We start from the raw sequence: 12,461 nt of genomic DNA, 5'->3' as shown, positions 1-12,461 counted from the left end.
TGATACTGAGTTCTTTGTATATTTTGGTTATTAACTCGTTATCAGATATATCATTTGCCATGATCTGATGGGCAATTTTAAAAGAGTACTTAAACTGCTGTGAGTGGAGGAAAGAAATGGGTGCAGAGAGACCAGTTAAGGGGTGGTTGAGGTGATTAAGTTGAGGAGGTGATGGAGGCTTAGGTTAAAGTGTATGCAGCGGAGCTGAGAGAAGTGGAAGGAGTCAAGATATGTTTTTTTTTAATAAATTTATTTATGTATTTATGTATTTATTTATTTTTGGCTGTGTTGGGTCTTCATTGCTGTGCACAGGCTTTCTCTAGTTGTGGCGAGCGTGGGCTACTCTTCGTTGCAGTGCACGGGCCTCTCATTGCAGTCGCTTCTCTTGTTTCGGAGCATGGCCTCTAGGCACATGGACTTCAGTAGTTGTGGCTCGTGGGCTCAGTAGTTGTGGTTCACGGGCTCTAGAGCACAGGCTCAGTAGTTGTGGCACACGGGCTTAGTTCCTCCGCGGCATGTGGGATCTTCCTGGACCAGGGCTTGAACCCGTGTCTCCTGCATTGGCAGGTGGATTCTTAACCACTGCACCACCAGGGAAGCCCCCAAGATATGTTTTGCAATAGAATTGATAGGTGTTGGTCATGGATTGGATGTGGGTGGTAAGGGAGGATAAAGTGTCAGTGATGGCTTGGGGCACATGTAGTAATGGAAGAATATGAAGGAAGAACAGATGTGGGGGGAATATGTTCTAACATCTCAGATTCAGATGCCTGAGGCCCATCAAAGACAAAATACCACACAAGCTGTGAGATATAAGAGCTTGAAAGAAGGATGTAAGCTGGAGATACACACTTGGGAGTTATAAATAGATGGCAACCAATGGCATGAGGATGGATCACATAATTTAGGCAGGAGGTATAATATAAGAAAAAGAGAAGACTAGAAAGCAACCAGAAAGAATTCTGACATTCAAGGGTCAGAAATAGGAGGAGCTGGCGTAAAAGAATGAGAAAGGGGAACCAGATATAAATGATGGTATAGAAGCCAAGACTTTACTTAAGTTACTTCCTTTTAGTTTCATCCATGGATTCTTCAGGGTCAAGGCTGTTTCTCCAAGATCTGAGGGAGGTCATTCATTTTTGTGTAGTTGTTCATCTCACGTGAGTGTCCCACTCACAGCTGCTGGGCCCCAAACACTGCAGTTCATTACTAGCAACTTTTTAAAATTCAATCACGTATGGCCATTTCCCTGAAGGCATTCCCAGAATATCAGGATGGCTGGTGAAAGATGGCTCTTGGAGTCAGCTAAATGCTGGCCTGGAACCAAGAGTCAGGCTTTTTACTAAGTCCTTGAAATACAGCCAGTTTCTTTCTTTGTCATGTGAATTAGTTTTCTCTCAGTGGTCCTTTTTGTCTTCTACGATGACAACAACGATGAAACTAGAGTGACCTTCAGTAATGGGAGGATAAGAGCAGGGTGAAGAGTTGTTCTCCTTAACACTTTCCATTTATTATCAGATTTCTTGGTCAAGGTTGACATCACTGGTGAAGATGGAGATATTACAAGATGTAGTAAATGAAGGAACTGGAAACCCAGAAATACTCAATTGAGTGTGACAGAACTTTTCTGTGTGTAACCAAGCCAGGAAGAACTGGGAATGATACCATGGTTTGGCACTCATCACTACGCCCTTGAATGCACAACTTGGCCTTGAAGTATGGCTATGTGAAGAGAGATTGGACCAATGGCATTGATCTATAAAACAAAGAGTCTAGACTGGGTGTACATACTGGGGACCTCAAAATAATGAATACTCAATGCAAGATATTTGTAGTTGAGATTCTTGGGAATGGAGTAGCATATGCTCCTAGAAATGTAGATCAGAACTGCCAGAGGTTACACAGTTTGAAAAAGACCATTCTGACACATAATTCTGGCAGAGACGGTGATGAGTGAGGCTAACCTAACCCCAGCCTCCAATATGCCCAGTTAAAAATTATTATCATAAATCTAGTAAAACACAAATAAACTGGAAAAATACATTTGCAACATATATAGCAAACTGTTAGTAACTTTATTATGTAAAATCCCTTATGAATCCATAAGAAAAACAGATACAACTAATAGAGTGTGTGCAACGAATACAAGCAGGCAATTCTCAAAAGAAAGAAGTTAAAATGCCAATAAACATGATAAACTGTTAAGCAACAATAAATATCATTATCTGCCTATCTGATCGGTAATGATTATAAAGCATAATTAAATTCAGTAAGAAGAATGGGGTGTAGAGAAATGAGCACACTTTCATAGATTTTGGTGGAATTGTGAATTGATATATTTCTGGATGATATAATCAATCATCATGTACCAAAAAATTTAAGTTAAAGCTCCCTGACCCAGAAATTTCCCTTGTAGAAATTTATGCTAAGAATATAATTAGACAAATTCACACAATTGTGTATACTGGGGTACTAATAGTTAAATTGATATAATAGCTTAAATTGGAAACAATCTAAATTGTAGTGGCTAAATAAATTATGGAATATCCATATAATGGAATATTAAGTAGTCAGTATTTTTACATTGAAAAGTGCTCCTGATCTATTGTTAAGTTTTTAGAAAGCAGATTATAGAATAACATTAAAATAAATAAACATTTGTGTAAAGAAAAGAGAGCTTATATTGGCGCATAAAAATCTGGAAAAATAAGAGAGATGAGATTATGGGGGATTTTCACTTCACTGTACTATTTGTTACTTTTTCAATACTCATGAATTATCAGGAGACTCTATATCCACTTAATATAATAAAAATAATTGTATATGAGGTAACAAAAAAAGTAAATATCTTAAAATTTTTTAAATGGAATATGCATTAAGGCAAAGATTATAATTCCAAATTAGGTAAGAACCTGTATTATGTAATGGGTACTACATATTTTTTACCCTTCTGGAGTAAGGGCAAAATGGTGAGTGGAATTAAACAGAAAATTGGAACTAATAGACAGCAATTACTATTACCATTGATTTTCTGCATTTTCTGTAAGTATTATCCACTTGGCAAAATTTACTTCTGTAAGATTTAAGGTCTCTCTGTAGCTCTTCTTTATCAGACTACTTCCTTGCGCCTCTTTTTTTTTTTAAATAAATAAATATTTATTTATTTACTTACTTACTTTTGGCTGCGTTGGGTCTTCGTTGCTGTGCGCAAGCCTTCTCTACTTGCAGCGAGTGGGAGCTACTCTTCGTTGTGGTGCGCAGGCTTCTCATAGCAGTGGCTTCTCTTGCTGCTGAGCACAGGCTCTAGGCACGTGGGCTTCAGTAGTTGTAGCACGCGGGCTCAGTAGTTGTGGCTCATGGGCTGTAGGGCACAGTCTCAGTAGTTGTGGCATACGGGTTTAGCTGCTCCATGGCATGTGGGATCTTCCTGGACTAGGTCTCGAACCTGTGTCCCCTGCACTGGCAGGCGGATTCTTAACCACTGTGCCACCAGGGAAGCCCTCCCTTTCACTTCTGATTCAACAGATTCCTAGGTTCACCTTGAAAGCACAGGTGGCTGACAATATTGACAACATGGAAAGGTGGAAACACTAGGAAAAAAATGGATAGCTTGATTTATGTTGTTAACTCTGTATGGGCTGTAAGACATTTAAAAATATTTTGCGGATTAAACTGAAGATGGCAGAATAGAAGGACGTGCCCTCACTCCCTCTTGCAAGAGCACAGGAATCACAACTAACTGCTGAACAATTATCAACTGGAAGATACTGGAACTCACCAAAAAAGATACCCCACATCCAAAGATAAAGGGGAAGCCACAGTGAGATGGTAGGAGGGGCGCAATCACAATAAAATCAAATCCCATAACTGCTGGGTGGGTGACTCACAAACTGGAGAACACTTATACCACAGAAGTCCACCCACTGGAGTGAAGGTTCTGAGCCCCAGTCAGGCTTCTCAACCTGGGGGTCCAGCAATGGGAGGAGGAATTCCCAGAGAATCAGACTTTGAAGGCTAGTGGGATTTGATTGCAGGACTTCGACAAGACTGGGGGAAACAGAGACTCCACTCTTGGAGGGCACACACAAAGTAGTGTGCACGTCGGGACCCAAGGGAAGGAGCAGTGACCCCATAGGAGACTGAACCAGACCTACCTGCTAGTGTTGGAGGGTCTCCTGCAGAGGCAGGGGGAGGCTGTGGCTCACTGTGGGGACAAGGACACTGGCAACAGAAGTTCTGGGAAGTACTCCTTGGCATGAGCCCTCCCAGAGTCCACCATTAGCCCCACCAAAGAGCCTGTAGCCTCCAGTGCTGGGTCGCCTCAGGCCAAACAACCAACAGGGAGGGAATTCAGCCCCACACAGCAGCAGACAAGCAGATTAAAGTTTTACTGAGCTCTGCCCACCAGAGCAACAGCCAGCTCTACCCACCACCAGGAAACTTGTACAAGCCTCTTAGATAGCCTCATCCACCAGAGGGCAGACAGCAGAAGCAAGAAGAACTACAATCCTGCAGCCTGTGGAACAAAAACCACATTCACAGAAAGATAGACAAAATGAAAAGGCAGAGGACTATGTACCAGATGAAGGAACAAGATAAAACCCCAGAAAAACAATGGAATGAAGTGGAGATAGGCAACCTTCCAGATAAAGCATTCAGACTAATGATAGTAAAGTTGATACAAGACCTCAGAAAAAGAATGTTGGCAAAGATCGAGAAGACGCAACAAATGTTTAACAAAGACCTAGAAGAATTAAAGAACAAACAGAGATGAACAATACAATAAATGAAATGAAAGACACACTAGAAGGAATCAATAGCAGAATAACTGAGGCAGAAGAACAGATAAGTGACCTGGAAGACAGAATGGTAGAAATCACTGTCGCAGTAGAGAATAAAGAAAAAAGAATGAAAAGAAATGATGACAGCCTAAGAGACCTCTGGGACAACATTAAACTCACCAACATTCATATTGTAGGGGTGTCATAAGGAGAAGAGAGAGAGAAAGGACCCAAGAAAATGTCTGAAGAGATAACAGTCGAAAACTTCCCTGACATGGGAAAGGAAATACCCACCCAAGTCTAGGAAGAGCAGAGAGTCCAAGGCAGGATAAACCCAAGGACAAACATGCCAAGAAACATAGTAATTGAATTGACAGAAATTAAAGACAAAGAAAAATTTTAAAAGCAACAAGGGAAAAACAACAAATAACATACAAGGGAACTCCCATAAGGTTAACAGCTGATTTCTCAGCAGAAACTCTACAAACCAGAAGGGAGTGGCACGACATATTTAAAGTGATGAAAGGGAAGAACCTACAACCAAGATTACTCTACCCGGCAAGGATCTCATTCAGATTTGATGGAGAAATCAAAAGCTTTACAGACAAGTAAAAGCGAAGAGAATTCAGCACCACCAAACCAGCTCTACAGCAAATGCTAAAGGAACTTCTCTAAGTGGGAAACCCAAGAGAAGAAAAGGACCTACAAAAACAAACCCAAAACAATTAAGAAAATGGTAACAGGAACATACATATCGATAATTACCTTAAATGTGAATGGATTAAATGCTCCGACCAAAAGACACAGGCTTGCCGAATGGGTACAAAAACAAGACCCGTGTATATGTTGCCTACAAGAGACCCACTTCAGACCTATGGACACATACAGACTGAAAGTGAGGGGATGGAAAAAGACATTCCATGCAAATGGAAATCAAAAGAAAGCTGGAGTAGCAATACTCATATCAGATAAATAGACTTTAAAATAAAGAATGTTACAAGAGACAAGGAAGGACACTACATAATGATCAAGGGATCAATCTAAGAAGAAGATATAACAATTATAAATATATATGCACCCAACATAGGAGCATCTCAATACATAAAGCAAACGCTAACAGCTCTAAAAGAGGAAATCAACAGTAAACGATAGTACTGGGGGATTTTAACACCTCACTTACACCAATGGACAGATCATCCAGACAGAAAATTAATAAGGAAAAACAAGCTTTAAATGACACAATAGACCAGATAGATTTAATAGATATTTATAGAACATTCCATCTGAAAAGAGCAGATTACACTTTCTTCTCAAGTGCATATGGGACATTCTCCAGGATAGGTCACATCTTGGGTCACAAATCAAGCCTCAGTAAATTTAAGAAACTGAAATCATATCAAGCATCTTTTCCAACCACAATGCCATGAGATTAGAAATCAATTACAGGGGAAAAAAACGTATAAAACACAAAAAGATTGAGGCTAAACAATACATTACTAAATAACCAAGAGATCACTGAAGAAATCAAGAGGAAATACAAAACTACCGAGAGGGACTTCCCTGGTTGCACAGTGGTTAAGAATCCGCCTGCCAATGCAGGGGACACAGGTTCGAGCCCTGGACCGGGAAGATCGCACATGCCGCGGAGCAACTAAGCCTGTGCACCACAACCACTGAGCCTGCACTCTAGAGCCCACGAGCCACAACTACTGAAGCCTGCACGCCTATAGCCCATGCTCCGCAACAAGAAAAGCCACCACAATGAGAAGCCTGCGCACCACAATGAAAGAGTAGCCCCCGCTTGCCACAACTAGAGAAAGCCTTCCCGCAGCAACGAAGACCCAATGCAGCCAAAAATAAATAAATAAAATTAATTTATTAAAAAAAAAAAAACTACCTAGAGACAAATGACAATGAAAACACGACGATCCAAAACCTATGGGCTGCAGCAAAAGCAGTTCTAAGAGGGAAGTTTATAGCAATACAATCCTACCTCAAGAAACAAGAAAAATCCCAAATAAATAATCTAACCTTACGCCTAAGGGAACTAGAGAAAGAAGAAGAAACAAAACCCAAAGTTAGTAGAAGGAAAGAAATCATAAAGATCAGAGCAGAAATAAATGAAATAGAAATAAAGAAAAAAATAGCAAAGGTCAATAAAACTAAAAGCTGGCTCTTTGAGAAGATAAACAAAATTGATAAACCTTTAGCCAGACTCATCAAGAAAAAGAGGGAGAAGACTCAAATGAATAAAATTAGAAATGAAAAAGGAGAAGTGACAACAGACACTTCAGAAATACAAAGCATCGTAAGAGACTACTAGAAGCAACTCTGTGCCAATAAAATGGACAACCTGGAAGAAATGGACAAATTCTTAGAAAGGTATAACCTTCCAAGACTGAACCAGGAAGAAATAGAAAATATGAACAGACCAATCACAAGTAATGAAATTGAAACTGTGATTAAAAATCTTCCAACAAACCAAAGTCCAGGACCAGATTGTTTCACAGGTGAATTCTATCAAACACTTAGAGAAGAGCTAACACCCATCCCTCTCCAACTCTTCCAAAAAACTGCAGAGGAAGGAACACTCCAAAATTCATTCTACGAAGCCACCATCACCCTGATACCAAAAACCAGACAAAGATACTACGAAAAAGGAAAATTACCGACCAGTATCACTGATGAATATAGATGCAAAATCGTCAACAAAATACTAGCAAACAGAATCCAACAACACATTAAAAGGATCATACACCATGATCAAGTGGGATTTATCCCAGGGATGCAAGGATTCACCCATATATGCAAATCAATCAAGGTGATATACCATATTAACAAACTGAAGAATAAAAAACCATATGATCATCTCAATAGATGCAGAAAAAGCTTTTGACAAAATTCAACACCCATTTATGATAAAAACTCTCCAGAAAGTGGGCACAGAGGGAACCTAAGTGAACATTATAAAGGCAATATAGGACAAACCCATAACAAACATCTTTCTCAATGGTGAAAAACTGAAAGCATTTCCTCTAAGATCAGGAACAAGACAAGGATGTCCACTCTTGCCACTATTATTCAACATAGTTTTGGAAGTCCTAGCCATGGCAATCAGAGAAGAAAAAGAAATAAAAGGAATACAAATTGGAAAAGAAAAAGTAAAACTGTCACTGTTTGCAGATGACAGGATACTATACATAGATAATCCTAAAGATGCCACCAGAAAACTACTAGAGCTAATCAATGAATTTGGTAAAGTTTCAGGATACAAAATTAATGCACAGAAATGTCTTGCATTCCTATACACTGACAACGAAAGATCAAAAAGAGAAATTAAGGAAACAATCCTATTCACCACTGCAACAAAAAGAATAAAATACCTAGGAATAAACCTACCTAAGGAGGTAAAAGACCTGTACTCAGAAAACTACAAGACACTGATGAAAGGAATTAAAGATGACACAAACAGATGGAGAGATATACCATGTTCTTGGATTGGAAGAATCAATATTGTGAAAATGACTATGCTACCCAAAGCAATCTACAGATTCAATGCAATCCCTATCAAATTACCAATGGCATTTTTTTACAGAACTAGAACAAAAAATCTTAAAATTTGTATGGAGACACAAAAGACCCCGAATAGCCAAGGAAATCTTGAGGGAAGAAAAACCAGAGCTGGTGGAATCAGACTCCCTGACTTCAGACTATACTACAAAGCTACAGTTATCAAGATAATATGGTACTGGCACAAAAACAGAAATATAGATTAATGCAACAGGATAGAAAGCCCAGAGATAAACCTATGCACCTATGGTCAACTAATCTATGACAAAGGAGGCAAGGATATACAATGGAGAAAAGACAGTCTCTTCAATAAGTGGTGCTGGGAAAACTGGACAGCTACATGTAAAAGAATGAATTTAGAACGCTCCCTAACACCATACACAAAACTAACTCAAAATGGATTAAAGACCTAAATGTAAGATCGGACACCATAAAATTCTAGAGGAAAACATAGGCAGAACACTCCTTGACATAAATCACAGCAAGATCTTCTCTGACCCACTTCCTAGAGTAATGGAAATAAAAACAAAAATAAACAAATGGGACCTAATGAAAAAAAGCTTTTGCACAGCAAAGGAAACTATAAACAAGAGGAAAAGACAACTCTCAGAATGGGAGAAAATATTTGCAAACAAATCAACGGACAAAGGATTAATCTCCAAAATATATAAACAGCTCATGCAGATCCATATTAAAGAAACAAACAACCCAATCCAAAAATGGGCAGAAGGCCTAAAGAGACATCTCTCCAAAGAAGACATACAGACGGCCAAGAGGCACATGAAAAGCTGCTCAACATCACAATTATTAGAGAGATGCAAATCAACACTACAATGAGTTATCACCTCACACCAGTCAGAATGGGCATCATCAGAAAATCTACAAACAACAAATGCTGGAGAGGGCGTGGAGAAAAGGGAACCTTCTTGCACTGTTGGTGGGAATGTACATTGATACAGCCACTATGGAGAACAGTATGGAGGTTCCTTAAAAAACTAAAAATAGAATTACCATATGATACAGCAATCCCACTACTGGGCATATGCCCTGAGAAAACCATAATTCAAAAAGACACATGCACCCCAATGTTCACTGCAGCACTATTTACAATAGCCAGGTCATGGAAGCAACCTAAATGCCCATCGACAGATGAATGGATAAAGAAGATGTGGTACATATATACAATGAAATATTACTCAGCCATAAAAAGGAATGAAATTGGGTCATTTTGTAGAGACGTGGATGGACCTAGAGACTGTCATACATAGTGAAGTAAGTCAGAAATAGAAAAACAAATATTGTATATTAACGCATATATGTGGAATCTAGAAAAATGGTACAGAAGAACCAGTTTTTAAGGCTGAAATAGAGACACAGATGTAGAGAACAAACGTATGGACACCAAGGGGGGAAAGCAGGGAAGGGGGTGGTGGTGGTGGGATGAATTGGGAGATTGGGATTGACATATATACACTAATATGTGTAAAATAGGTAACTAATAAGAACCTTCTGTACAAAAAAATAAAATAAATTCCCCCCAAAAAAAAGAAATTTAGTTGAAGTTATCAGTGTAAAACTGGGTGTTATAATTTTAAGCTATGTCATGTGAGTCTCATGGTGACCACAAGGAAAAAAACCTTTAGAGTTACACACACACACACAAAATTTTTTTGCTATTTTATGTAAAATCATTTTATTATAATCATATCCTCTCCTTTAGTTTTTGTAGGTAACTGTATTGTATTTTTATTGAGTCCTCAACAAAGAACTCTGTTCTCAAAATTTTGCAGATACCATGGATGCTTGTATTTGATTTTGTTCTGTCACAATGCCACCAAGATCTTTGTTAGATGGCTGTCACTCTAGCTGAGTGGACAGCAGGTCTCCTTCCCTTTGCACAACAATCACAGTAGGTAGGCTTTGGGTTTGGTCAGCCGGTGGTGTTTGTAAACCACTTGTGAACTGAGGACTGGCCTGTCAGTCTCAGTGCTGGGTGATAGGGCTCCAGAACAGGTAAGTTCTAGGGCTCTGGTTCTTGGTGTATGTTTGGACAGCTCATAAATGCAAACAAACATACTACTGTACCAAGTAGGGCATGAAGGAGTCAGAAGTGCCACTCCTGACATATTTGTCTTCACTTGTCTAGGATTTTCTTTTATGTGACAGGCGCCCCCTAGTGAATAGAGGGACTTGAGTTGGCCTCACTATAAAAGAGAGACTGGAGAAATACTCTCTGAAATGGTTTTAAGAACTTCACACTGTATTAAACGAGATGCTACGATTTCGTGCATGTGAATGGGAGAGAGGATGGGGATCTGTTCTCCGTAGGAAGCATCCACGACCTCACAATACAGAAGTAGTCATCAACTTTCTAGATGAAGTTCAAACTAATCTGAACCTTGCTAGACCACCAAAGTACATAAGTAGATTGTTGAACATTACCACTCTCCAAATATAGAGACTTGACTGGGTTTTTTTTTTTTAATATAGCTAATAGCTTCTAGGATCAGACTGACACACATAAATTGGGGTTGAGACTTGAGAAACCATAATTTCAATCCAAAAAACTTTAATCTGATAAATATATTTGATAAATTACATTTTATTTTGTTAATTTCAAAAATAGAGCATTTAATGAAGACTATGGTTGCTTGAGCGATACAATAAATCAGTTACTTTTAGTTATCTCTTCTTTCCCTAAAGTGTCTGTCACTTACAATCCTTGTTATGTTCTGAAAAAATGTTATCATTTTGACATCATCATAAATGCTTATTAATTATTATTTATAGCACTGGATTGGGTCCTCAAAAAGGAACCCCAAATAATTCTTATCCTCTAGGATGCTTCCAATATACAATAAAATCAAAGAACATATAACGGGTCAATTGGAAAAGAAAGAAATCAAATAACTCTGATAAAAGATAGTATTCAGATTATTTGAACAGTGTCAAAGAGCAGAAACAATTAACACTGCATTCAATGGCCTTTAAATATAGCATCCTAAATCAAGAATTGGAGAAAAGGTTCCACAAAAAGCAGGTGACATGCTTAAATACCAAGTAGGTGAAAAGGTTACTGGACTATTCTCAAAGGTCTTGTTCAATGTCAGAAACTATCAAATTACGAACTGTATGTAGTTCTGCTCCTTTTCAGGGGTAAGATTACCTTGTTACCTCCCATCATCTTCTTATTATCTAAACAATTTAAAAAAATACTTTTCCCTCTTTCACCTAGATTGTCTTTTGTCTCCTGAGCAATTATCCTTTTAGATTTACCACAACTCCGTCAGGTCTAAGCGGACTTTTCTAATTATAAGGCCTCTCTCGGCCCTCTCTCTTTTCCTCATGACCTCATTTAATTATTAGAACCTTATTTAACAATTAAATTGCTTTGACTACTCTCTGTATATTAAAAGGGCCTACGGAACACATGCAAGCATTCATGCAAATTATTTAACTTGCTAACGATTAGACCCCAAAGTCCATTCTCCATCACTGTAGCTGGGAAGACAAACATCCCTTTACTAATTTAGACGGATAACTTCTGTACCTCCCTTGTCATGGTGACAAGTCTGTGCAGGTGGAGGTGAAGGAAACAGAACCCAAGGGAAATCGAAGTGAATGACAGGTAAGGCCCAAAGCACGTCGCCTACCTCAGCCTTCCCCACAAAACGCCCATTCTTCCCTGTCCAGTTTCCTAAGGCGCATCCAGGGTGGATGCGAGGTCACGCGTGGGAAGGCGTCATACTCCTCCGCAGGGGCCCGATGGGAGAGGGAGGCGGGGAAGGAGAGCGGGGGGACCCGCGGCGGGAGGTGGCAAGGGGAGGCCGCGGTGCCCCGCTCCCCAGACCACGCGTAGAGAGCGAGGACGAGGGACGCGGGGCCGCCAGCGCCTGCACGGCCCCGACCCCCGCAGGCCCCTCCCCGCCGCAGTATCCCTGCGCAAAGTCCCCGCGCGCGGGCGGGAGGAGGCGCGCGCCGGCCCCTCCTCCCCGCGCGCGGCCACGTGACGCCGGCCGAGGCGATTGGAGCGGCGGCGGCGCGCGGCGGCAGACGGGTGCAGCACCCGGCGCTCACGGCAGCCTCTCCTCCTCCTCCTCCTTTTCCTCC

General features: G+C 40.1%; 1 protein-coding gene across 1 annotated transcript in view; it reads right to left on the bottom strand.

Annotated features, from left to right (window-relative positions):
- TTK (TTK protein kinase) overlaps positions 1 to 12,455 on the bottom strand; it is an 88,112-nt gene extending 75,657 nt beyond the window's left edge. Inside the window, exon 1 of the mRNA XM_082405065.1 lies at positions 12,005 to 12,455. The gene's annotated coding sequence lies outside the window, so the exon portion shown is untranslated. The remainder of the gene's footprint in view (positions 1 to 12,004) is intronic.
- Between the last annotated feature and the right edge of the window lie 6 nt (positions 12,456 to 12,461).

Source organism: Balaenoptera borealis (assembly GCF_965194805.1).
Source record: "Balaenoptera borealis genome assembly, chromosome: 9".
Taxonomy (NCBI): Eukaryota; Metazoa; Chordata; class Mammalia; order Artiodactyla; family Balaenopteridae; genus Balaenoptera; species Balaenoptera borealis.
The sequence above is the reverse complement of the archived record's forward strand: the minus strand, read 5'-3'. Positions and strand labels throughout refer to the sequence as shown.